This window comes from Bombina bombina, chromosome 3, assembly GCF_027579735.1.
Source record: "Bombina bombina isolate aBomBom1 chromosome 3, aBomBom1.pri, whole genome shotgun sequence".
NCBI classification, from domain to species: domain Eukaryota; kingdom Metazoa; phylum Chordata; class Amphibia; order Anura; family Bombinatoridae; genus Bombina; species Bombina bombina.
The window spans coordinates 984182722-984204990 of NC_069501.1; positions in this window are offsets into that span (position 1 = coordinate 984182722).

Genomic DNA, 22269 nt, shown 5'->3' on the forward strand with positions numbered 1-22269 from the left:
ACAAAGTTGCCTGTAAAATAAATATAAATGATAAAATAGCTACAATGTAACTATTAGTTATATTGCAGCTATATTAGGGTTTATTTTACAGGTAAGTATTTAGTTTTAAATAGGATTCATTTATTTAACTATAGTAAATTTATTTCGTTTTATTTAAATTATATTTAAGTTAGGGGGTGTTAGTGTTAGGGTTAGACTTAGGTTTAGGGGTTAATAACCTTATTATAGCGGCGACGTTGGGGGTGGGAGATTAGGGGTTAATAATTGTAGGTAGGTGGCGGCGATGTTAGGGAGGGCAGATTAGGGGTTAATAAAATGTTTTATAGTGTTTGCGAGGTGGGAGTGCGGCGGTTTAGGGGTTAAAACATTTATTATAGTGGCGGCGATTTGCGGCCGGCAGTTTAGGGGTTAATACTTGTAGTTAGATTGCGGCAACATTGGGGGGGCAGATTAGGGGTTAATAACTATAATGTAGGGGTCGGCGGTGTTAGGGACAGCAGATTAGGGGTTAATAGCTATAATGTAGGCGGCGGCGATATCGGGTCGGCAGATTATGGGTTAATACTTGTAGTTAGATTGCGGCGACGTTGGGGGGGGGGCAGATTAGGGGTTAATAACTATAATGTAGGGGTCGGCGGTGTTAGGGACAGCAGATTAGAGGTTAATAGCTATAATGTAGGCGGCGGCGATATCGGGTCGGCAGATTAGGGGTTAATACTTGTAGTTAGATTGCAGCGACGTTGGGGGGGGGCAGATTAGGGGTTAATAACTATAATGTAGGGGTCGGCGGTGTTAGGGACAGCAGATTAGGGGTTAATAGCTATAATGTAGGCGTCGGCGATATCGGGTCGGCAGATTAGGGGTTAATACTTTTAGTTAGATTGCGGCGACGTTGGGGGGGGCAGATTAGGGGTTAATAACTATAATGTAGGGGTCGGCGATGTTAGGGACAGCAGATTAGGGGTTAATAGTTATAATGTAGGTTGCGGCGATTAGGGGTTAAATAATGTTATTATAGGGTTTGCGATGTGGGGGGGCCTCGGTTTAGTGGTTCATAGGTAGTTTATGGGTGTTAGTGACTTAGTGTACTAAATGGGTGTTAGTGTACTAAAACATACCGAATTTCGGAACCGAATAGAACCGAATTCAGCCGAATCCGAATAAATCCGAAACGAATTTATTCGGATCCGAATAAATCCGAAACGAATTTATTCAAATTTTGCCGAATCCAATTCGATCCGAACCGAAATTCGAAAAGTCTGAATCGATCCGAACCGAAAACGAACCAAATTTTTTAGCTGTGCACATGTCTAGTTAATAGTTTTATTTAGGTGGCAGCGATGTTAAGGGCGGCAGATTAGGGATTAATAACATTATGTAGGTTGCGACGATCTCGGGAGCGGCAGATTAGGGGTGTTTAGACATGGTTTTTATGTTAGGGTGTTAAACATAACTTTTTCTTTTCCCATAGATATCAATGGGGCTGCGCTACAGAGCTTTTGTTTCCGTGATTGCAGGTGTTAGGCTTTTTTTTTGCCGGCTTTCCCCATTGATGTCTATGGGGAAATCGTGTATGAGCACGTCAAAGCAGCGCTTGTATTTGGGTGCAGTATGGACGCCCGTACAAGCCTGCTGTTTTTTAATTTGTAATAGCAGCGCTATTGGGAGGTGAAATAACGCCCCTTTTGTGGCAGCCGTTAATTTCCCTATAGCGCTGAAAACTCGTAATCTATCTGAATATGTTTTAATTATATAGGCACCAGTGTTATAGCCCATTAACCCTGAGACCTGCGCACCACAACTAACATAAGCTACAACTTACACCAATGGTGTGATGATCATATACAGGGAGTGCAGAATTATTAGGCAAATGAGTATTTTGACCACATCATCCTCTTTATGCATGTTGTCTTACTCCAAGCTGTATAGGCTCGAAAGCCTACTACCAATTAAGCATATTAGGTGATGTGCATCTCTGTAATGAGAAGGGGTGTGGTCTAATGACATCAACACCCTATATCAGGTGTGCATAATTATTAGGCAACTTCCTTTCCTTTGGCAAAATGGGTCAAAATAAGGACTTGACAGGCTCAGAAAAGTCAAAAATAGTGAGATATCTTGCAAAGGGATGCAGCACTCTTAAAATGGCAAAGCTTCTGAAGCGTGATCATTGAACAATCAAGCGTTTCATTCAAAATAGTCAACAGGGTTGCAAGAAGCGTGTGGAAAAACCAAGGCACAAAATAACTGCCCATGAACTGAGAAAAGTCAAGCGTGCAGCTGCCAAGATGCCACTTGCCACCAGTTTGGCCATATTTCAGAGCTGCAACATCACTGGAGTGCCCAAAAGCACAAGGTGTGCAATACTCAGAGACATGGCCAAGGTAAGAAAGGCTGAAAGAGGACCACCACTGAACAAGACACACAAGCTGAAACGTCAAGACTGGGCCAAGAAATATCTCAAGACTGATTTTTCTAAGGTTTTATGGACTGATGAAATGAGAGTGAGTCTTGATGGGCCAGATGGATGGGCCCGTGGCTGGATTGGTAAAGGGCAGAGAGCTCCAGTCCGACTCAGACGCCAGCAAGGTGGAGGTGGAGTACTGGTTTGGGCTGGTATCATCAAAGATGAGCTTGTGGGGCCTTTTCGGGTTGAGGATGGAGTCAAGCTCATCTCCCAGTCCTACTGCCAGTTTCTGGAAGACACCTTCTTCAAGCAAAGGTACAGGAAGAAGTCTGCATCCTTCAAGAAAAACATGATTTTCATGCAGGACAATGCTCCATCACACGCGTCCAAGTACTCCACAGCGTGGCTGGCAAGAAAGGGTATAAAAGAAGAAAATCTAATGACATGGCCTCCTTGTTCACCTGATCTGAACCCCATTGAGAACCTGTGGTCCATCATCAAATGTGAGATTTACAAGGAGGGAAAACAGTACACCTCTCTGAACAGTGTCTGGGAGGCTGTGGTTGCTGCTGCACGCAATGTTGATGGTGAACAGATCAAAACACTGACAGAATCCATGGATGGCAGGCTTTTGAGTGTCCTTGCAAAGAAAGGTGGCTATATTGGTCACTGATTTGTTTTTGTTTTGTTTTTGAATGTCAGAAATGTATATTTGTGAATGTTGAGATGTTATATTGGTTTCACTGGTAAAAATAAATAATTGAAATGGGTATATATTTGTTTTTTGTTAAGTTGCCTAATAATTATGCACAATAATAGTCACCTGCACACACAGATATCCCCCTAAAATAGCTAAAACTAAAAACAAACTAAAAACTACTTCCAAAAATATTCAGCTTTGATATTAATGAGTTTTTTGGGTTCATTGAGAACATGGTTGTTGTTCAATAATAAAATTAATCCTCAAAAATACAACTTGCCTAATAATTCTGCACTCCCTGTATATGGGGTTAATTAGGTTTATGCAGAGGGAACATACATCAGATAAGCCAAATACCACTATCAGCAAATGGTTGCAGTCTCAATGGGGACTGCAGTCTGTACTAGTAAAGGTTCTGTGTATTTATTTATAGCATACACCTTAAATTCTTATGCTTCATAAATAGGAATGAACAATTAAATCATGGCTATAACTATGGCAGTATTGCAGAATGTTTCACCAATTGTCATACGATTATGGCCACAACATTGTCTGAAATGAGTTAGCCATGTAGTATTCCTCTCCTTTATTCCAGTTTCTGGATATTGTTTTTAAAAACTGTCTAATAAAGATTTTTCTTATCATTCTTTGGATCTTCTTTCTTTTTTGAACCATTAGACACCATTGCATAATGGCTCCCATATAAAGAAATAGCCATAACTATTGCTTGGGAGGTGGCGCAATACCTAAGATGCTCATGTATGATAACTTCAGATTCGGTGCAGTTACTAACAGTTCTACAACTCATTAGTGGGCTGTATAGGCTCTTGCTCCAAGTGCTTAAAGGGACAGTATACACCAATTTTCATATAACTGCATGTAATAGACACTACTATAAAGAATATGCACAAATACTGCTCTAAAAATCCAGTATAGAACCTTTTAAAAACTTACTTAGAAGCTCCCAGTTTAGTACTGTTGATGAGGTTAATCTGGGACACCAAGTGAAAAGGAGTCGGAAAGCAGGAAGAGCAGACTATCTCCCCCTCCCCTGCATATGAAAAGACCAATTATACAAACAGGAGTCTGTAGACTTTAGTCTACATCTGATACTTTGAGGCTTGGTTAGGAGTCTGAAAATCAGCACAATGTTATTTAAAAATAAGCAAAACTATACATTGTTACAAAAATACTCCCAGATGGGCTGTATAAATAGATCATCTACAAAACATTTATGCAAAGAAATTCTAGTGTACAATGTCCCTTTAAAGGGACAGTCAACACTAGAATTTTTGTTGTTTAAAAAGATAGATAATCCCTTTATTACCCATTCCCCAGTTTTGCAAAACCAACACAGTTATATTAATACACTTTTTACTTCTGTGACTAACTTGTATCTAAGCATCTTCTGACCGCCCCTAATCACATGACTTTTAGTTATTTTGCATATAGTTGCATTTTAGCCAATTAGTGCAGTGTCTGCCACTAGCCACGGGCGTGATCACAATGCTATCTATATGGCCTACATGAGCTTGCTCTCCCTTGCTGTGAAAAGTAAATAAAATAGAGGCGGCCTTCAAGGGCTTAGAAATTATCATATGAGCCTTCCTAGGTATGCTTTCAACTAGAATACCAAGAGAACAAAGCAAAATTGTTGATAAAAGTAAATTGGAAAGTTGTTTAAAATTACATGCCCTGGGCTCTTGGAGGTTCCGGTGGAGGTGGAGCTACACAGGTGCTGCTGAGCAGGTGTGCTGCACAGGTGCTGCACAGGTGTGGCTCAGGATTCAGCTCCAGTCCTATACACAGTGGCGGTGGTTTGTTCGCGCCCTACCCCAAGTCTTGGGGTAACAGTCTCGGATAGTCAAGGATTAACTGATCCGGAACCTTCTCCAGTGGTCTGTCATCCCACTGATGGTTGTCAGTTTTTAATTACCTGGACCCTCAACTTTTCCTGCTTTCTTGGTAGTAGCCATACGCTCTCTTACCTTATAGTGGAACATACTACCTTGCCTCTCCCTTGTTACCCCTGCTGATACTTTGGCTGTATGATTAAACAATCTCTCTCCCCCCTGCGTGCCAGCTGACCCCGCCGGACAAAATCTGCAATTCTCTTATTTCAACTTAAGCCTACCCGCTGCCCTGTGTGGGCTCAGCTGCTGAGTCGTACCCCGGCTCCTTTTTTGGTTCTCCTCCCTCCCTCCCTCCCCCACCGGTGCTGCGTGGGAGGGAGCTGGGTCCGGTGTAGGAGCTTTCTGTCTGGCTGGCTGCGGTGTTGGTCCGGTGTTGCTTTTCCCCTCCCACCGGTGCTGCGTGAGGGGAATTAGCTTTGATTACCTCCTGGAAGGACGAACAGGAAGCGGAGGAGCTGACTTCACTCTGGGACAAGCTTTTGTTGGAGACAGTACCTAACAACGGAGATGCGGACGGCTGGCATGCACATAGGGGGTGAGTTTTCTATGGTGATAATATATACCTGACTTACTTGCTGGCTGAATCATCTGATATAATCTTCCAGAGGGGACAAGCTGTGTAACCTGGAGAGAGCTAGGGATATCCTGAAAGGAAAGGATACTAAATAAGACTCTTTAAAAACTTACTGGGATCAAGTGCGGTCACTGACTGAGATTGTTAAAAGGATAATTTTTTTTACTTTCCTAAGATATCAAGGCCATACAGAAAATATGGACTGATTTAAGACTATTCAAGAGAGGATAAGAAAATAGTTGTCTTTTGCGAAGTTACAAAAAGTGAACATTTTTCACATGGCTAAAATGTGTAGTAATTCAACATATAGATGCAGCTAATTATTGATTCTTGATTGTAGCCTTTTTGTTCTTTTTTACTTTTTCTTTTTTCTTTTTTTTTTTTCTTCCTTCTTTCTCTTTTTTTCTCTCCTCTATTTTTTTTTTTTTTTTCTGAGGTTCCTGCTCCTTTCTTTTTTTTCAACATATATCACTGTGTCTTAACACTCAGATTATGGCATGAACACACTTTCTGCAAGCATTAGTTTTATTTAAATCTCAAGGTTTATAAAAGCAGTAAGAACAGTTTTTATAATATTGGCCTACGTTGGTAGCATAGCCCAGCAGAGATTTCTATAAAGAGTATAATAACCAACCCTTTTTTTTCAATTAAGTCTAGGACGTATATATAAACGGTTCCTGATTATAGGGTTTGAGATCCTTTTTTTGGAGGAGAGGGGAAAAGAGGAGAGGGAGAGGGATAAAGGGGCTCCTTACCCTTACAGCTATGCTATATATTTTAAAAACTAATTTACTGTGAATTTATATGTATAGCTGTCCTTTAGGTCTTTTTAGACCCTCCTGGTCCTACCTAATTTAACAGCCTAACAGACATTCTGTATTAGTGCCTGTGTAGGAAAGACAGGCTAAGAAAACTCCCTACTCTGTTAATTATATGCTGTGGGCTGCTCCTGTATGTTCTTATCCTTAACAACTAACAACTAATTTGACCTATTTAAACTCATGAATTATTAGCTTGTTCTATAAATAAGGTTGCTGATATTTTCTCAATTTATCCAATCTATCCATTTCTCTGGTATTGAATCCTAAGTTTTGTACTGTATCTATATATCTACATCTCAGAATTTAACTTTCTAAGTAGAAATTGCTGCTCTATATATGTCCTGGATGTTGAACTGAAACGATGTGTTCTGGGCTGTTGATTGATTTAAAGATATTGGCTGATTATCTGTTTATGCTTTATAAGAATTAATATCTGTGTTAAGTTTTGGCAAAACTGTTTTGATTTAGATAGTGGGTGTAGCAAGATAAAAAGGGGCTTAGGAGGAAGACATATAAAGGCAGAGAAACAGTTTATAAGACTATGACTTAAACAGTTAAAAAAAGCTGAAATAATTTCTGGGATTTGTTTGCATTAGCCTTTCTTTCTAGAGATTACCCCGTGAACAAGGGTATATCCCTCGCTATCTCTAGACAGCACTAGAGCTTTATTTAAAGTAGAGTAACTAGATTACTTTTACTGGCCCTATTGGCAATATCTTGCTGTGACCCTACTACTACTATTAGACCTGGTGGATCTGATGATATGTCTTTTACATATCTTTTCTCTGGTACTCGCATCCGTGGCCGGACCTCACTGCACAATTAACTAAGTATCACTAGCTTGTTCACTTTCCCCCTCCCCTCCCCCCTTTTCTCCCCTTTTTTTTTTTTTTTTTTTTTTTCTTCTCTCTCTCCCCCTCCCCACTCTTGGTCGTCACCTTCACACACCTATCCCCACATGTCAGCTTGGTAGCGTCTCTCGCTCTCAACTTAAACCCACAAACACCTCTGGTTTTTCACTAACTTTCACAAATTTTTGGCTCAACTTCTTTTTTCTTTTTCCTTTTTTTTTTTTTTTTTTTCCCCCTTTTTCACAATTCTCTATTATTGGCACATGGATACATTTTTTCACGTTTCACCTAGAATCCCTTCTCCGGCCATGGCAGCGAGGCAGAGAGATAGGAAAATGAAAGGTAATCAAGAGACAAACATGGACACGCAGTCAGTTCCACTAGTGGCGCAAGAACCTATTAATATGCAAAACCTTGTTGCTAATATATCTGAAGCACTCTCTCCCAAGTTTGAAGCTCTAAGAGCTGAAATTAAACAAGACTTCCTTTCTTTAACACAGGAAGTTCGCCAATTTTCCAATAGACTGCAGGAAGCCGAGCAAAGAGTCTCGGACCTGGAAGATCTAACAATAACGCATAGTTCCAATTTAGAATCTGTGAATACCAATTTACAAAAAATACAGAATAGGCTAGAAGATCTAGAGAATCGCTCTAGGAGAAACAATATAAGAATCATAGGACTCCCAGAAGAACAGCAATATGACAATCTTGTTGACTTTGTATCAGAAACTTTGCCTAAAATTCTAAAATTGCCACCCACTTCATATCCTATTCCAGTGGAGAGAGCGCACAGATTAGGCTCATTCCATGTAGGGAACAAAGCCAGAACTAAACCTAGACCTATTATAGCTAAATTGCTAAATTTCCAAGACAAACTTACCTTACTTCAGCACTATCGTAAACAACAGTCAGTTAAAGTCGGAGGTATCACAATCCTCTTGTTTCAGGACTTTTCTGCTGACACTGCTGCAAAAAGAAGGGAGCTCGCTCCCATCTGCACTAGGTTTATACAGAAAGGATTCCAGGCAACTATAATATTTCCATATAAACTGAAGGTTAAAGTTAATGAAGTTTTTCATTTTTTTGAGGAGGCTCACTTAGCTGAAAGCTTCTACAAAACACTGAATTCCCCGGTCAGATGATATTAGGTTTAAAACATGAAGGTCTCAGATAAAATACAATATGTTGAAATTCTTCTTTTTTTTTGCTCTCCACGTTAGGGGAGAGGGATGGCTGCTCAGATATGAGCCGCAGTTCTTAGATCCCTCCGGTGCGGAGAGGGCATATACTCATTTTGTATCAAAGGAAATGAAGAGGAATCTCTTATTTTTGCCTCTTAAAACTAAGGACCCCCTTCCCCCCCCTTTTTTTTTTTTTTTTTTTTTTTTATTGTTCTTCCCTCTGCCCCATATTCTCGGAAACATAAATGAGTACAGGCAGTGATAAATGCAAAATTGTGTCATGGAATGTGGGTGGTATATCTACCCCAATTAAGAGGAAGGCAATTCTTACCCAGCTTCGGAAAATCCGGACTGACATAGGTTTCATTCAAGAAACTCATTTATCTGCGGAAGAATCTTTGAAGCTTAGGTCAGCCTGGGTGAAGGAAATATATTTTGCACCTAGTGTTAAGAGGAAGAGAGGAGTAGCAGTATTAATTGGGAAAAAAATTGATTCAGAAGTAATACATTTTGAGGCTGACCCAGGGGGGAGATATGTTATGCTGAAAATAAAGATCTCTCAGAGGATGTACACACTGTGCAATACATATGGCCCTAATATACTCGACCCAGATTATTGGACCACTCTTCAATCTAAGCTTTTAGCTTACACGGAAGGGTGCCTGATTATGGGTGGAGATTTCAACATGGCACCACAAAGCCCAATTGACAGATTAAGGCGAGATGTTAAACAACTGAAACAAAAAAAGGATAATTTAGAATCTAAGCTACTTAAAAAAATTATGCAAAATTTATCCTTGCGAGATGTTTGGAGACATCAAAATCCCTCTAGCCAGAGCTTTACTTGCCTTTCGAAGGCGCATAAGACTCTTTCTAGAATTGATTTGTTTTTAATTGATGAACGTATGTTAATGAATGGGGTAAGATCAGACATTCTGTCAATTCTCCTCTCAGATCATGCACCAATTGTTTTGGAGTTCCAGTTTTCTCGCCCACGCCCCGCTCTATCGCGCTTCTTTTTTCCTTATTATTTAATGGCAGAGTTAAAATTTAAGAATTGGCTCGTAAATAAGTACAAGGAGTATGTACATTTTAACAAGGAATTTCTGAGTCAGCCTGAATTGTTTTGGGATACTGCGAAGGCAGTAATGAGAGGGGAAATATTGTCATATAGTATTGCCTTACAAAAGAAAATTAGACGCAGAGAAAGAGAATCATGCCAATGTCTGACCAATGCTTATAACCAATATCTTCTTGATAAAACTCCATTAAACTGGACGAGATATGTTAAAGCAAAAAATGAAAGGGATACTTTTATATTGTCACAAGAAACACAAAGAGAATTAAGAATGGAAGCCAAGCTATATAGATTTGGGAATAAGTCGGGTAAGATGTTAGCCAAATTAATTAAAAATGAGAAAAAACAACCTGTAATAGATAGTGTGCAAGATAAAGGGTTACAAATTTCAAACTCGGATGACATTCTAAACATATTTTTTGAGTACTATCAAGAGCTGTATTCATATAAAACAAGTGACTCACAGAAATCTTTAGATTTCTGGAGGGACCTCAAACACCCCACAATTACACTTGAAATGTCTAATAATTTAAATGCCCCCATCTCCATAGAGGAAATAGAAAAAACAATATCTGTGCTTTCGCTAAATAAGGCAGCAGGCCCAGATGGTCTCCCTAGTGAGTTTTACAAGATCTTATCTAGTGAAGCTACCCCACACCTCTGCAATCTTTTCAATAGTTTTTTTGCAAATGGTAACTTGATTCCTTCTTCATTTTCTAGCTCATATACAACCTTGATTTTAAAAGGTGGAAAGGACCCGTCCTGCAAAGAATCTTATAGACCAATTGCTCTCCTAAATTCCGACTATAAAATTCTCACTGCGATTTTAGCACATAGACTCCAAGGGATCTTTTCAGAAATCATACACACTGATCAAGCAGGCTTTTTAAATAACCGTAATTCAGCTGCGAAAATAAGAGAAGCATTGCTTGTGGTAGAATATTTCGAGGCTACTTCTCACCAATACAGCGGGGGGGAGGGCCTACCTGATCTTGCCATTATCTCCATCGATGCTGAAAAAGCCTTTGACTCCGTATATTATGAACATATTAAAACATCATTAAGACAATTTGGTATTAGGGGGAATTTTTTTGAATTCGTTGGAAATCTCTATAATCAGCCATCTACAAAATTAATAGTAAATAATACCATCTCCCCTTCTATCTCTTTGGGTAGAGGAACAAGGCAGGGCTGCCCTCTCTCCCCGCTTTTATTTAATATTTCCATAGAGCCTCTGGCAATCAAAATTCGCCATCTTTTAGAAGGTATAAAAATTCGTAGCACTGAAATAAAAATCGGTCTATATGCAGACGACCTGCTGCTTTATTTGGCAAACACTAAATTGAATTTACCGAAACTTTTCCAGATACTGGAGCAATTTGGCTCATTCTCTGGCTATAAAGTCAACATGGCTAAGTCAGAGATATACTGGCTCAGGAAAAATAATACCTCCATCCTGAATACTCCTTTTCATCAAGTAACAGATTCCTTTAAATATCTAGGGATTCATATCCCGATAAAAATATCGGATCTATATGCTTTGAATATTCCCCCGGTAATAAAAACAATTAAGGAAAAACTTTTGACTTGGCAAAAACTCCCATTATCACTTTCTGGCAGGATAGCCCTCTTTAAAATGGTTCTCCTTCCAAAACTACTGTACATCCTTCAAAATACACCAATAATTCTCTTAGGAAAGGATATCCGATCGATTAACACCTCTCTTATTCAGTTCCTTTGGCAAAACAAAAGGTCAAAGATCTCTCTTATGAAGCTTTCGCTACCAAGAGAAAGTGGAGGTCTTGCTTTACCTGACATAAGGCTCTATAACCTTTCCTTCTTAGCACGAAATGTAGTGGATTGGATCTTGGTTAATAATTATGTACTGAACAATGATCTTGAGTCTAGTGTATGTCATCCATACTCTTTAGCAGCATTAATACATTTAGAACCTAAAGAAGTTCCAGCAGAAATTAAAAAACTTAAAACTATTTTCAATCCACTCAAAGCTTGGTATAAGATAACGTTTTCCTTATCAATTAATAATAGAGCTTCCTGTATCTTACCCATAATAGGCAACCCTACTTTTCAAGCAGGCTTAGACTCGGAAGTTTTCAGAAAATGGCACACGGCTGGACTAACAAAGGTACTTCAAATTATAGATAAAGAAAGGAAATGTATTAAATCATTCCAGAACTTAAAAATAGATTTTGATCTGTCTAATAAGGACTTTTTTGCATATTTGCAATTAAGGCATTTTGTCCAAGACTTGGTTAAAAAAGTGGGCTGGGAATGGGGACTGGGCACATTGGAGAACTGGCTAGCTTTGACAAGAGATGGTCATTTGTCAATTGCACCGTGTTATCATCTCCTGAGCATAAATAAAGGAGCCTCGATACGGGCAAACTTGGTCGCTTATTGGAATGAATTAATTCCACAAAACAATATTGAAATAAACACTATTCAATCGTCAATTAAGAAAATCTCGCAAGTAACACTATCTGCAACCTGGAGAGAGGCGCACGTCAAACTCCTGCATGGGGCATACTTTACCCCAAAGAGAGGGTTCAAGTGTGCCAACATGGGATTTTGTAAATGTCCAAAATGTTCACTTCAGGCAGCTGACCTAATCCACATGTTTTGGCACTGTCCAAAGATTAAAAACCTATGGGCCAGGGTCGAATACTGGTTCAAGAATGTACTCAAAATAGCTAATCTTTCACTCACATTGTATCAGATAATATTTTGTCTTAAAGAATCTGGTAGGCAGAGCGATGAGAAAGTGGTAATCTCTGGCATTCTTGCTACTAGATATTTAATTTGCAAAAAGTGGAAAAGCTGCACAATTCCAAGTATCTCCGAGATAAAAAACTGCATGAAAAAGCAATGTATTTTAGATCAAAGAAATGCAGACATAAATAATGAGCAAGACATTAAAAGATTTTTTGATAAATGGGCGTTTTTTTTGAGAATTTTTCCCGAATCTGAAATGAACCATATAATCTTTCCTTTCAGGAACACAGAAATTGTTTTATTAGGAAACTGGTAAAAATTAAAAGAGAGCTAGTATCTAAGCTGATTTCTTTCTCTTTCCCCACCCCCCCTTTTCTTTTAGGTTTTTTTTTTTTTGTTTGTTTTTTTTTCCTCTTCCTTCTTTCCTTGATGAGTTGCCTCTCCGCACGGGAGGGGTATGGGTTGGGGGAGGGTTCAGGAGGAGGGGGGTGAAAAACTAAAAAACTCCAAGAAATGTTAATAAGTAAGCTGAATGTGATATATCAATATCTAGCTAAAATATATCTGTATGCATAGCTAAATACAGTATTATAAGAATGAACTTGTGTATAATTTACGGATGATCTTATATGTTCAAAGCTGTTTATATTGTTTTTATTTTTTGTTTTTTATGACCTTTTCTTGGATTACAAATAAAAGTTAAAAAAAAAAAAAAAAAATTACATGCCCTATCTGAATCATGAACATTTATTTTTGATTAGTCTGTCCCTTTAAGTATTCTTATTCTGCATCAGGATAAACTCATACAAAATACCTGTTTGTTTCTTTGTATTTTTTATTTATTTTAAAATTGTGACCATAACTCTTGTGTAAAGCATATTGGGGATAAACATTTTTCTACTTTCATTTTAACTTGAAGCCAGGTTATCATTGTTAACTGTGAGGAAAATAAGAAACCACCTAACAAACTGTCATCTACTAGTCAGTTCCTAAGCATCTAGTAGGAGATTTTGATCTACATTTTGGGCAAACCAGCTGTACACTAATTTCTTCCAGTGTAACTTTATGGCCTTTATACTGCACTTATTAAATGCTTACTTGACTGTTTTAAAGGGATATGAAAACTAAAATTGTATTTTGTCATTCGGACAGAGCATTCCATTTAAAAACAGTTTCTGATTTACTTCTATTATCAAATTTGCTTTGTTCCCATGATATTCTTTGTTGAATAGATACCTTGGAATGTGTCTGGAGAACTACATGGCAGGAAATGGTGCTGCCATCTAGTGGTCTTGCAAATGTATACCATTGTTGCATAACTGCTGCCATGTAGTGCTCCAGACACGTGCACGCTCCTGACCATACATCCCTGATTTTCAACAAAATATTCCAAGACAACAAAGAAAATTTGTTAATAGAAGTAAATTAGAAAGTTGTTTAGAATTGTATGCCCCATCTGAATAATGAAATAAAAATATTGGGTTTCATGTTTCTTTAATTCTTAAGGCATTTTATTAGGAAGTTTTTTTCCCTATCATTTCTTATTCTGCTATTTCGCTCTACTTGTTACAGCGCCTTCTGGCAGTGCCTCGCTGTTTCCCTCCTCTACTAGTATTTATGTTGCAGTAAGACACTTCATTGCACTTTCATCTCTTTGTTTCTATCAAGGCGATCCTGCTCCCACCTCCTCCCCACAGAGGGTAATTTCGCTGAGAGAATCAGGTTTTTGTGCTGTCTTTCTGATTAATTCTCTTGGTCAATATAAGATTGGCCCTCACCGGTTGCGTGTGAGACGCTCAGACAGAGCTGAGACATCCCCATTGCATGCACTGCTGAGGGAGAAGAAAGATTTAGCAACTCCACAGAAGCCTGTTCTGAAGCAGGATGATTGTCACCACTCAGCAGAATCTGACGACAGAACGGGTCAGTACCTGTGGGTAATAAGTAATGGGGACAATACAATGGTGATAAGATAATTAGATGGATTTTTGGAGGTTTGCTGCAAAAAAATGTGTACAGTGCTGGGTGTCTCTCAGATGCAACACTGGTTAGAACAGGGATTTCAATGCAAAGTGTAAAAGGACTCTATTTGTATTGAATTGCAATGAATGGTCCAAAACAGTGTCATTGTGAAACCTTCTTTGGCTGTTTGCAGGAAGCCCCAAGGCTTTTTAGTGTCAGTGAACATATTAGATGCTTCATTTGTATGTGAGGCATTCCCTAAGCATCTCTTAACACTGTCCTGGAACATTCACTGCCCTTTCAGCCTCCCGGTAATGGGTGATCACAGTGACAGCTTGTATAAGTGTCTGATGTAGATTACTATTTGTAAATGTCATTCTCTTGTATACACTGCCCTAATGACTGCTTTGTGAACCTAGGAAGATTGTGTTCATTCAATAGAAGCACCATCCTCCTTGCTGCACACTGCACAGCTAGCAAGCTCCTGTTCAACTGCAGACCATTACTATAAATTACACAGCAATCACTGTGCTTGCAAAACGCAGCCTAATCATCTGCATTCTCTATACAATGCAACATACACTGCTAATACCAGATTTAAACAATGTTTTTCTTTTTATTAGAAAAAAAAACTATATTGTGATTCTGCTCCAGCTTCTCATTGTCACAAAACAGATGCAACTAACTTTTTCCCCCCTGTGATACATTTTTTTTCTTCTTAATTGTACATAATTGTTCCACACAGTACTATATCTTAATTAAAGCATTAATAACAGACAAATGTCACTCTTAGTTACAAAAAGGCAAAAAACAACAACTATATACACCTGTACTATATGTGTGTTTATATTTTTATTGTAATTCATTTATTAATTAAATACATTTATGTAATTTTTGATTATAAAATATGAAAAATGTATAATTTTATTTATAATACTACACCTTTTCAGTTGGATACAATGCTCCTGTGGGGATATATAGTTGTTTTGAGTGACAGTAGTGCATAAGGTACACTTCTTTAATGTAATGTTAGGGAAAGCAATGTCTGTTGGGAGTGTGGTGCTGAGGTTGTTGTTTCTTATAAGAAGGTTTCTGAGTTTTGGTGAGAAGAATGGATCCTGGTGAGCTGGTATATGCCATTTCCCCATTTTTTGTTTAATTTAACTCTAAAAATTGTAGATTTTCTAATTTTAAGGCCAACCCTTCTACATATATTTTGTTAATTTGCCTTAGCAGATAAGAACTGCTAAACAATTCACTTTATTCTATTGTAATGACTGTTGCTAGCCTTGTCAGTTGCAGACTCAAGCTCAGTTTGGCTCCTACAAACGAGGCAAGTAGTGGGTGGAGTTTGTGAAAAACCTATTGCAGCACATAAAGTGTTAATTTGTTTTTAAATGTTTTGACTTGGCTGATATGTTATTCTATATTGATACAACAGAAGTGTCTTGCAATTACAAGGTGTTTACTGTCCCTTTAATATGATGTTTCAAGACTTATCAAATGTGCTATGGTTCTTACATTTTTTGCAGTATATATTTTAATCTTTGAGCACATTATGCCCCAGCAATTAAAAAAATAAAAATAAAACTGTCTCTCCTTCAAATGTATTTAGCAACCCCCCTGCAAACACATTATGTCCCCTTATGTCCCCAAGTTCTGTTAATGTAGCATTATATAAAGGCTCAACATCCTGCTGTGTGTGCCTATCTTTTCACTCCTTCCATCCTCTATTGTCAATTTTTTTACCCCATCCCCAAATGACCAAAGTCCTAGAACACTCCGTGCACCTCCTTGCTCTCCTTGAATCAATCATGTGATTAAAACTCCAAACAGTTTATCTTAGCCTTTTAAAATGTCACTATTTTAGTAGCACAGGGCATTTTATTGAATTAGATATCCTGCCTTTTTTTTTTTTACAAGTTTTCATGGTGTTGACTGTGATCCTTGCATTGCTTTCACCTGAGATAATGAGCTAGACAGGAGTGTGTGTAACTAAACTTTACTGGGCCCCAAACACTGTTCTTAGCTGACAGGAGTGGCACCTGGTGTGGTCTTCTGCTGCTGTAGCCCATCTGCTTTAAGGTTCGATGTGTTGTGCATTCAGATATGGTATTCTGCATACCCTGGTTTTAACAAGTGGTTCTTTGAGTTACTGTTGTCTTTCTATCATCTCGAACCAGTCTGCCGATTCTCCCTTGTAATCAACAAGACATTTTTGTCCACACAACTGCCGCTCACTGGATATTTTCTCTTTTTTTGGACCATTATCTGTAAACCCTAGAGATGGTTGTGCGTGAAAATCCCAGTAGATCAGCAGTTTTTTAAATACTCAGACCAGCCCGTCTGGCACCAACAACCATGCCACGTTCAAAGTTACTTAAATACCCTTTATTCCCCATTCTGATGCTCGGGTTTTAACTTCAGCAAGCCATATTCACCGCGTCTAGATGCCTAAAAGCATTGAGTTGTTGCCATGTGATTGGCTGATTAGCAATTTGTGTTACCAAGCAATTGAACAGGTGTACCTAATAAAGTAGCCGGTGAGTGTACAATCTTGTGTTACTCACTGTCTGTCAAGTGGGCTAGTGTGGAAGCCCAAGTGGGTCAAAACTTTGTCCGTGTGTAAGTATAGCACTGGCGTGCCGTTCCTCCTATGCATGCGGACTGCTGGGCTTTGGCAATCAAGAGTTTGTCCGTATCGTGGTATAGCAGATTCTGCTATACCATGATACGGACAAACTCGTGTCCCACCTAGGCTCCCATACCAGCTCGTACTTGATCGCCAAAGCCGAGCAGTCCGCTCACACAGGAGGAACAACACACTAGTGCTATACTTACACATGGACAAAGTTTTGTGCCACTTGGGCTTCCACACTAGCCCACTTCTGACTGTCAAAGTCGAGCTGTCCGCTCGCAACACCAGGAACAAACAGAGCTACCCATCATAAATAAAAGGATATACAACTTAATACAAAGAAATTAAACACAGTGAGTAACACAAGATTGTATACTCTGAACATATCTCTCTCTTACCGCATACCATTATTGAATTCATTTTGGGCATATCATTTTTAGCCGTCCAGTGTCAGGACTTTTAAGGAGACTAGTCTCACACTTGTTTTTATGACTTTTGATTGTATATATCATTTAGATTAACCAATCTTACGGCTAGATTTAGAGTTCGGCGGTAGCCGTCAAAACCAGCGTTAGAGGCTCCTAACGCTGGTTTTGGGCGCCCGCTGGTATTTGGAGTCAGTGATTAAAGGGTCTAACGCTCACTTTACAGCCGCGACTTTTCCATACCGCAGATCCCCCTACGCCATTTGCGTAGCCTATCTTTTCAATGGGATCTTCCTAACGCCGGTATTTAGAGTCGTTTCTGCAGTGAGCGTTAGAGCTCTAACGACAAGATTCCAGCCGCCTGAAAATAGCAGGAGTTAAGAGCTTTCTGGCTAACGCCGGTTTATAAAGCTCTTAACTACTGTACCCTAAAGTACACTAACACCCATAAACTACCTATGTACCCCTAAACCGAGGTCCCCCCACATCGCCGCCACTCGATTAAAAATTTTAACCCCTAATCTGCCGACCGCCACCTACGTTATACTTATGTACCCCTAATCTGCTGCCCCTAACACCGCCGACCCCTGTATTATATCTATTAACCCCTAACTTGCCCCCCACAACGTCGCCGCAAGCTACTTAAAATAATTAACCCCTAATCTTCCGACCGCAAATCGCCGCCACCTACGTTATCCCTATGTACCCCTAATCTGCTACCCCTAACATCGCCGACCCCTATGTTATATTTATTAACCCCTAATCTGCCCCCCACAACGTCGCCGACACCTACCTACACTTATTAACCCCTAATCTGCCGAGCGGACCTGAGCGCTACTATAATAAAGTTATTAACCCCTAATCCGCCTCACTAACCCTATCATAAATAGTATTAACCCCTAATCTGCCCTCCCTAACATCGCCGACACCTACCTTCAATTATTAACCCCTAATCTTCCGATCGGAGCTCACCGCTATTCTAATAAATGTATTAACCCCTAAAGCTAAGTCTAACCCTAACACTAACACCCCCCTAAGTTAAATATAATTTTTATCTAACGAAATAAATTAACTCTTATTAAATAAATAATTCCTATTTAAAGCTAAATACTTACCTGTAAAATAAATCCTAATATAGCTACAATATAATTTATAATTATATTATAGCTATTTTAGGATTAATATTTATTTTACAGGCAACTTTGTAATTATTTTAACCAGGTACAATAGCTATTAAATAGTTAAGAACTATTTAATAGTTACCTAGTTAAAATAATAACAAATTTACCTGTAAAATAAATCCTAACCTAAGATATAATTAAACCTAACACTACCCTATCAATAAAATAATTAAATAAACTACCTACAATTACCTACAATTAACCTAACACTACACTATCAATAAATTAATTAAACACAATTGCTACAAATAAATAAAATTAAATAAACTATCTAAAGTACAAAAAATAAAAAAGAACTAAGTTACAGAAAATAATAAAATATTTACAAAGATAAGAAAAATATTACAACAATTTTAAACTAATTACACCTACTCTAAGCCCCCTAATAAAATAACAAAGCCCCCCAAAATAAAAAATTCCCTACCCTATTCTAAAATACAAATATTACAAGCTCTTTTACCTTACCAGCCCTGAACAGGGCCCTTTGCGGGGCATGCCCCAAGAATTTCAGCTCTTTTGCCTGTAAAAAAAAACATACAATACCCCCCCCCAACATTACAACCCACCACCCACATACCCCTAATCTAACCCAAACCCCCCTTAAATAAACCTAACACTACCCCCCTGATGATCTTCCTACCTTGTCTTCACCATGCCAGGTTCACCGATCCGTCCTGGCTCCAAGATCTTCATCCAACCCAAGCGGGGGCTAGACATCCACTGAAGAAGTCCAGAAGAGGGTCCAAAGTCTTCCTCCTATCCGGCAAGAAGAGGACATCCGGACCGGCAAACATCTTCTCCAAGCGGCATCTTCTATCTTCTTCCATCCGATGACGACCGGCTCCATCTTGAAGACCTCCAGCGCGGATCCATCCTCTTCTTCCGACGACTAGACGACGAATGACGGTTCCTTTAAGGGACGTCATCCAAGATGGCGTCCCTCGAATTCCGATTGGCTGATAGGATTCTATCAGCCAATCGGAATTAAGGTAGGAATTTTCTGATTGGCTGATGGAATCAGCCAATCAGAATATAGTTCAATCCGATTGGCTGATCCAATCAGCCAATCAGATTGAGCTCGCATTCTATTGGCTGTTCCGATCAGCCAATAGAATGCGAGCTCAATCTGATTGGCTGATTGGATCAGCCAATCGGATTGAACTTGATTCTGATTGGCTGATTCCATCAGCCAATCAGAAAATTCCTACCTTAATTCCGATTGGCTGATAGAATCCTATCAGCCAATCGGAATTCGAGGGACGCCATCTTGGATGACGTCCCTTAAAGGAACCGTCATTCGTCGTCTAGTCGTCGGAAGAAGAGGATGGATCCGCGCTGGAGGTCTTCAAGATGGAGCCGGTCGTCATCGGATGGAAGAAGATAGAAGATGCCGCTTGGAGAAGATGTTTGCCGGTCCGGATGTCCTCTTCTTGCCGGATAGGAGGAAGACTTTGGACCCTCTTCTGGACTTCTTCAGTGGATGTCTAGCCCCCGCTTGGGTTGGATGAAGATCTTGGAGCCAGGACGGATCGGTGAACCTGGCATGGTGAAGACAAGGTAGGAAGATCATCAGGGGGGTAGTGTTAGGTTTATTTAAGGGGGGTTTGGGTTAGATTAGGGGTATGTGGGTGGTGGGTTGTAATGTTGGGGGGGGGGGGTATTGTATGTTTTTTTTTACAGGCAAAAGAGCTGAAATTCTTGGGGCATGCCCCGCAAAGGGCCCTGTTCAGGGCTGGTAAGGTAAAAGAGCTTGTAATATTTGTATTTTAGAATAGGGTAGGGAATTTTTTATTTTGGGGGGCTTTGTTATTTTATTAGGGGGCTTAGAGTAGGTGTAATTAGTTTAAAATTGTTGTAATATTTTTCTTATCTTTGTAAATATTTTATTATTTTCTGTAACTTAGTTCTTTTTTATTTTTTGTACTTTAGATAGTTTATTTAATTTTATTTATTTGTAGCAATTGTGTTTAATTAATTTATTGATAGTGTAGTGTTAGGTTAATTGTAGGTAATTGTAGGTAGTTTATTTAATTATTTTATTGATAGGGTAGTGTTAGGTTTAATTATATCTTAGGTTAGGATTTATTTTACAGGTAAATTTGTTATTATTTTAACTAGGTAACTATTAAATAGTTCTTAACTATTTAATAGCTATTGTACCTGGTTAAAATAATTACAAAGTTGCCTGTAAAATAAATATTAATCCTAAAATAGCTATAATATAATTATAATTTATATTGTAGCTATATTAGGATTTATTTTACAGGTAAGTATTTAGCTTTAAATAGGAATCATTTATTTAATAAGAGTTAATTTATTTCGTTAGATAAAAATTATATTTAACTTAGGGGGGTGTTAGTGTTAGGGTTAGACTTAGCTTTAGGGGTTAATACATTTATTAGAATAGCGGTGAGCTCCGGTCGGCAGATTAGGGGTTAATAATTGAAGGTAGGTGTCGGCGATGTTAGGGAGGGCAGATTAGGGGTTAATACTATTTATGATAGGGTTAGTGAGGCGGATTAGGGGTTAATAACTTTATTATAGTAGCGCTCAGGTCCGCTCGGCAGATTAGGGGTTAATAAGTGTAGGCAGGTGTCGGCGACGTTGTGGGGGGCAGATTAGGGGTTAATAAATATAACATAGGGGTCGGCGATGTTAGGGCAGCAGATTAGGGGTACATAGGGATAACGTAGGTGGCGGCGGTTTACGGAGCGGCAGATTAGGGGTTAAAAGTGTAATGCAGGGGTCAGCGATAGCGGGGGCGGCAGATTAGGAGTTAATAAGTGTAAGGTTAGGGGTGTTTAGACTCGGGGTACATGTTAGGGTGTTAGGTGCAGACGTAGGAAGTGTTTCCCCATAGGAAACAATGGGGCTGCGTTAGGAGCTGAACGCTGCTTTTTTGCAGGTGTTAGGTTTTTTTTCAGCTCAAACAGCCCCATTGTTTCCTATGGGAGAATCGTGCACGAGCACGTTTTTGAGGCCGGCCGCGTCCGTAAGCAACTCTGGTATCGAGAGTTGCATTTGCGGTAAAAATGCTCTACGCTCCTTTTTTGGAGCCTAACGCAGCATTTGTTTGAACTCTCGATACCAGAGTTAAATTTATGGTGCGGCCAGAAAAAAACCCGCGGAGCGTTAACAGCCCTTTTACCGCCGAACTCTAAATCTAGGCCTTAGTATTTATTCTTGTGCTTATTTAATTAAATGATCTTTTTAACTACTTACAGTCTCATCACATAGTGAAGTTTTATATGGCATCACATCTTTTTTAATATTTATAAAGAAATATATATTTAATAATTATTATTATTATTATTATCAGGTATTTGTAGAGTTCCACAGCGCTATGAACATAGGTGGTATATAAAAACAATTACAGGGATCAAATGGGTAGAGGGCCCTGCCGAGAATTGCACTGTTGAAGTTGGCTCTTATGAAGGTTTACTACAAACAGCTGGGCTCATAGGCTTACATGGGGATAGCAGTGGAGATAGGTAAGTTAGTGTAGGTTGTATGTGTCTCTGAATAGTAGAGTCTTCAGGGAGCACTTGAAGCTTTTAAAACTAGGGGAGAGTCTTGTGGAGCGAGGCAGAGAGTTCCATAAGATGGGAGCCAGTCTGGAGAAATCTTGTAAACGGGAATGTGAGGAGGAAACAAGAGAGGAGGAGAGTAGGAGATCATGGGCGGAGTGAAGGGGTCGGGAAGGAGAGTATCTGGCGACAAGGTCTGAGATGTAGGGGGAAGCAATGCAATTGGGGGCTTTATAAGTCAGAGTGAGCAATTTGTGTTTAATCCTGGAGGCAAGAGG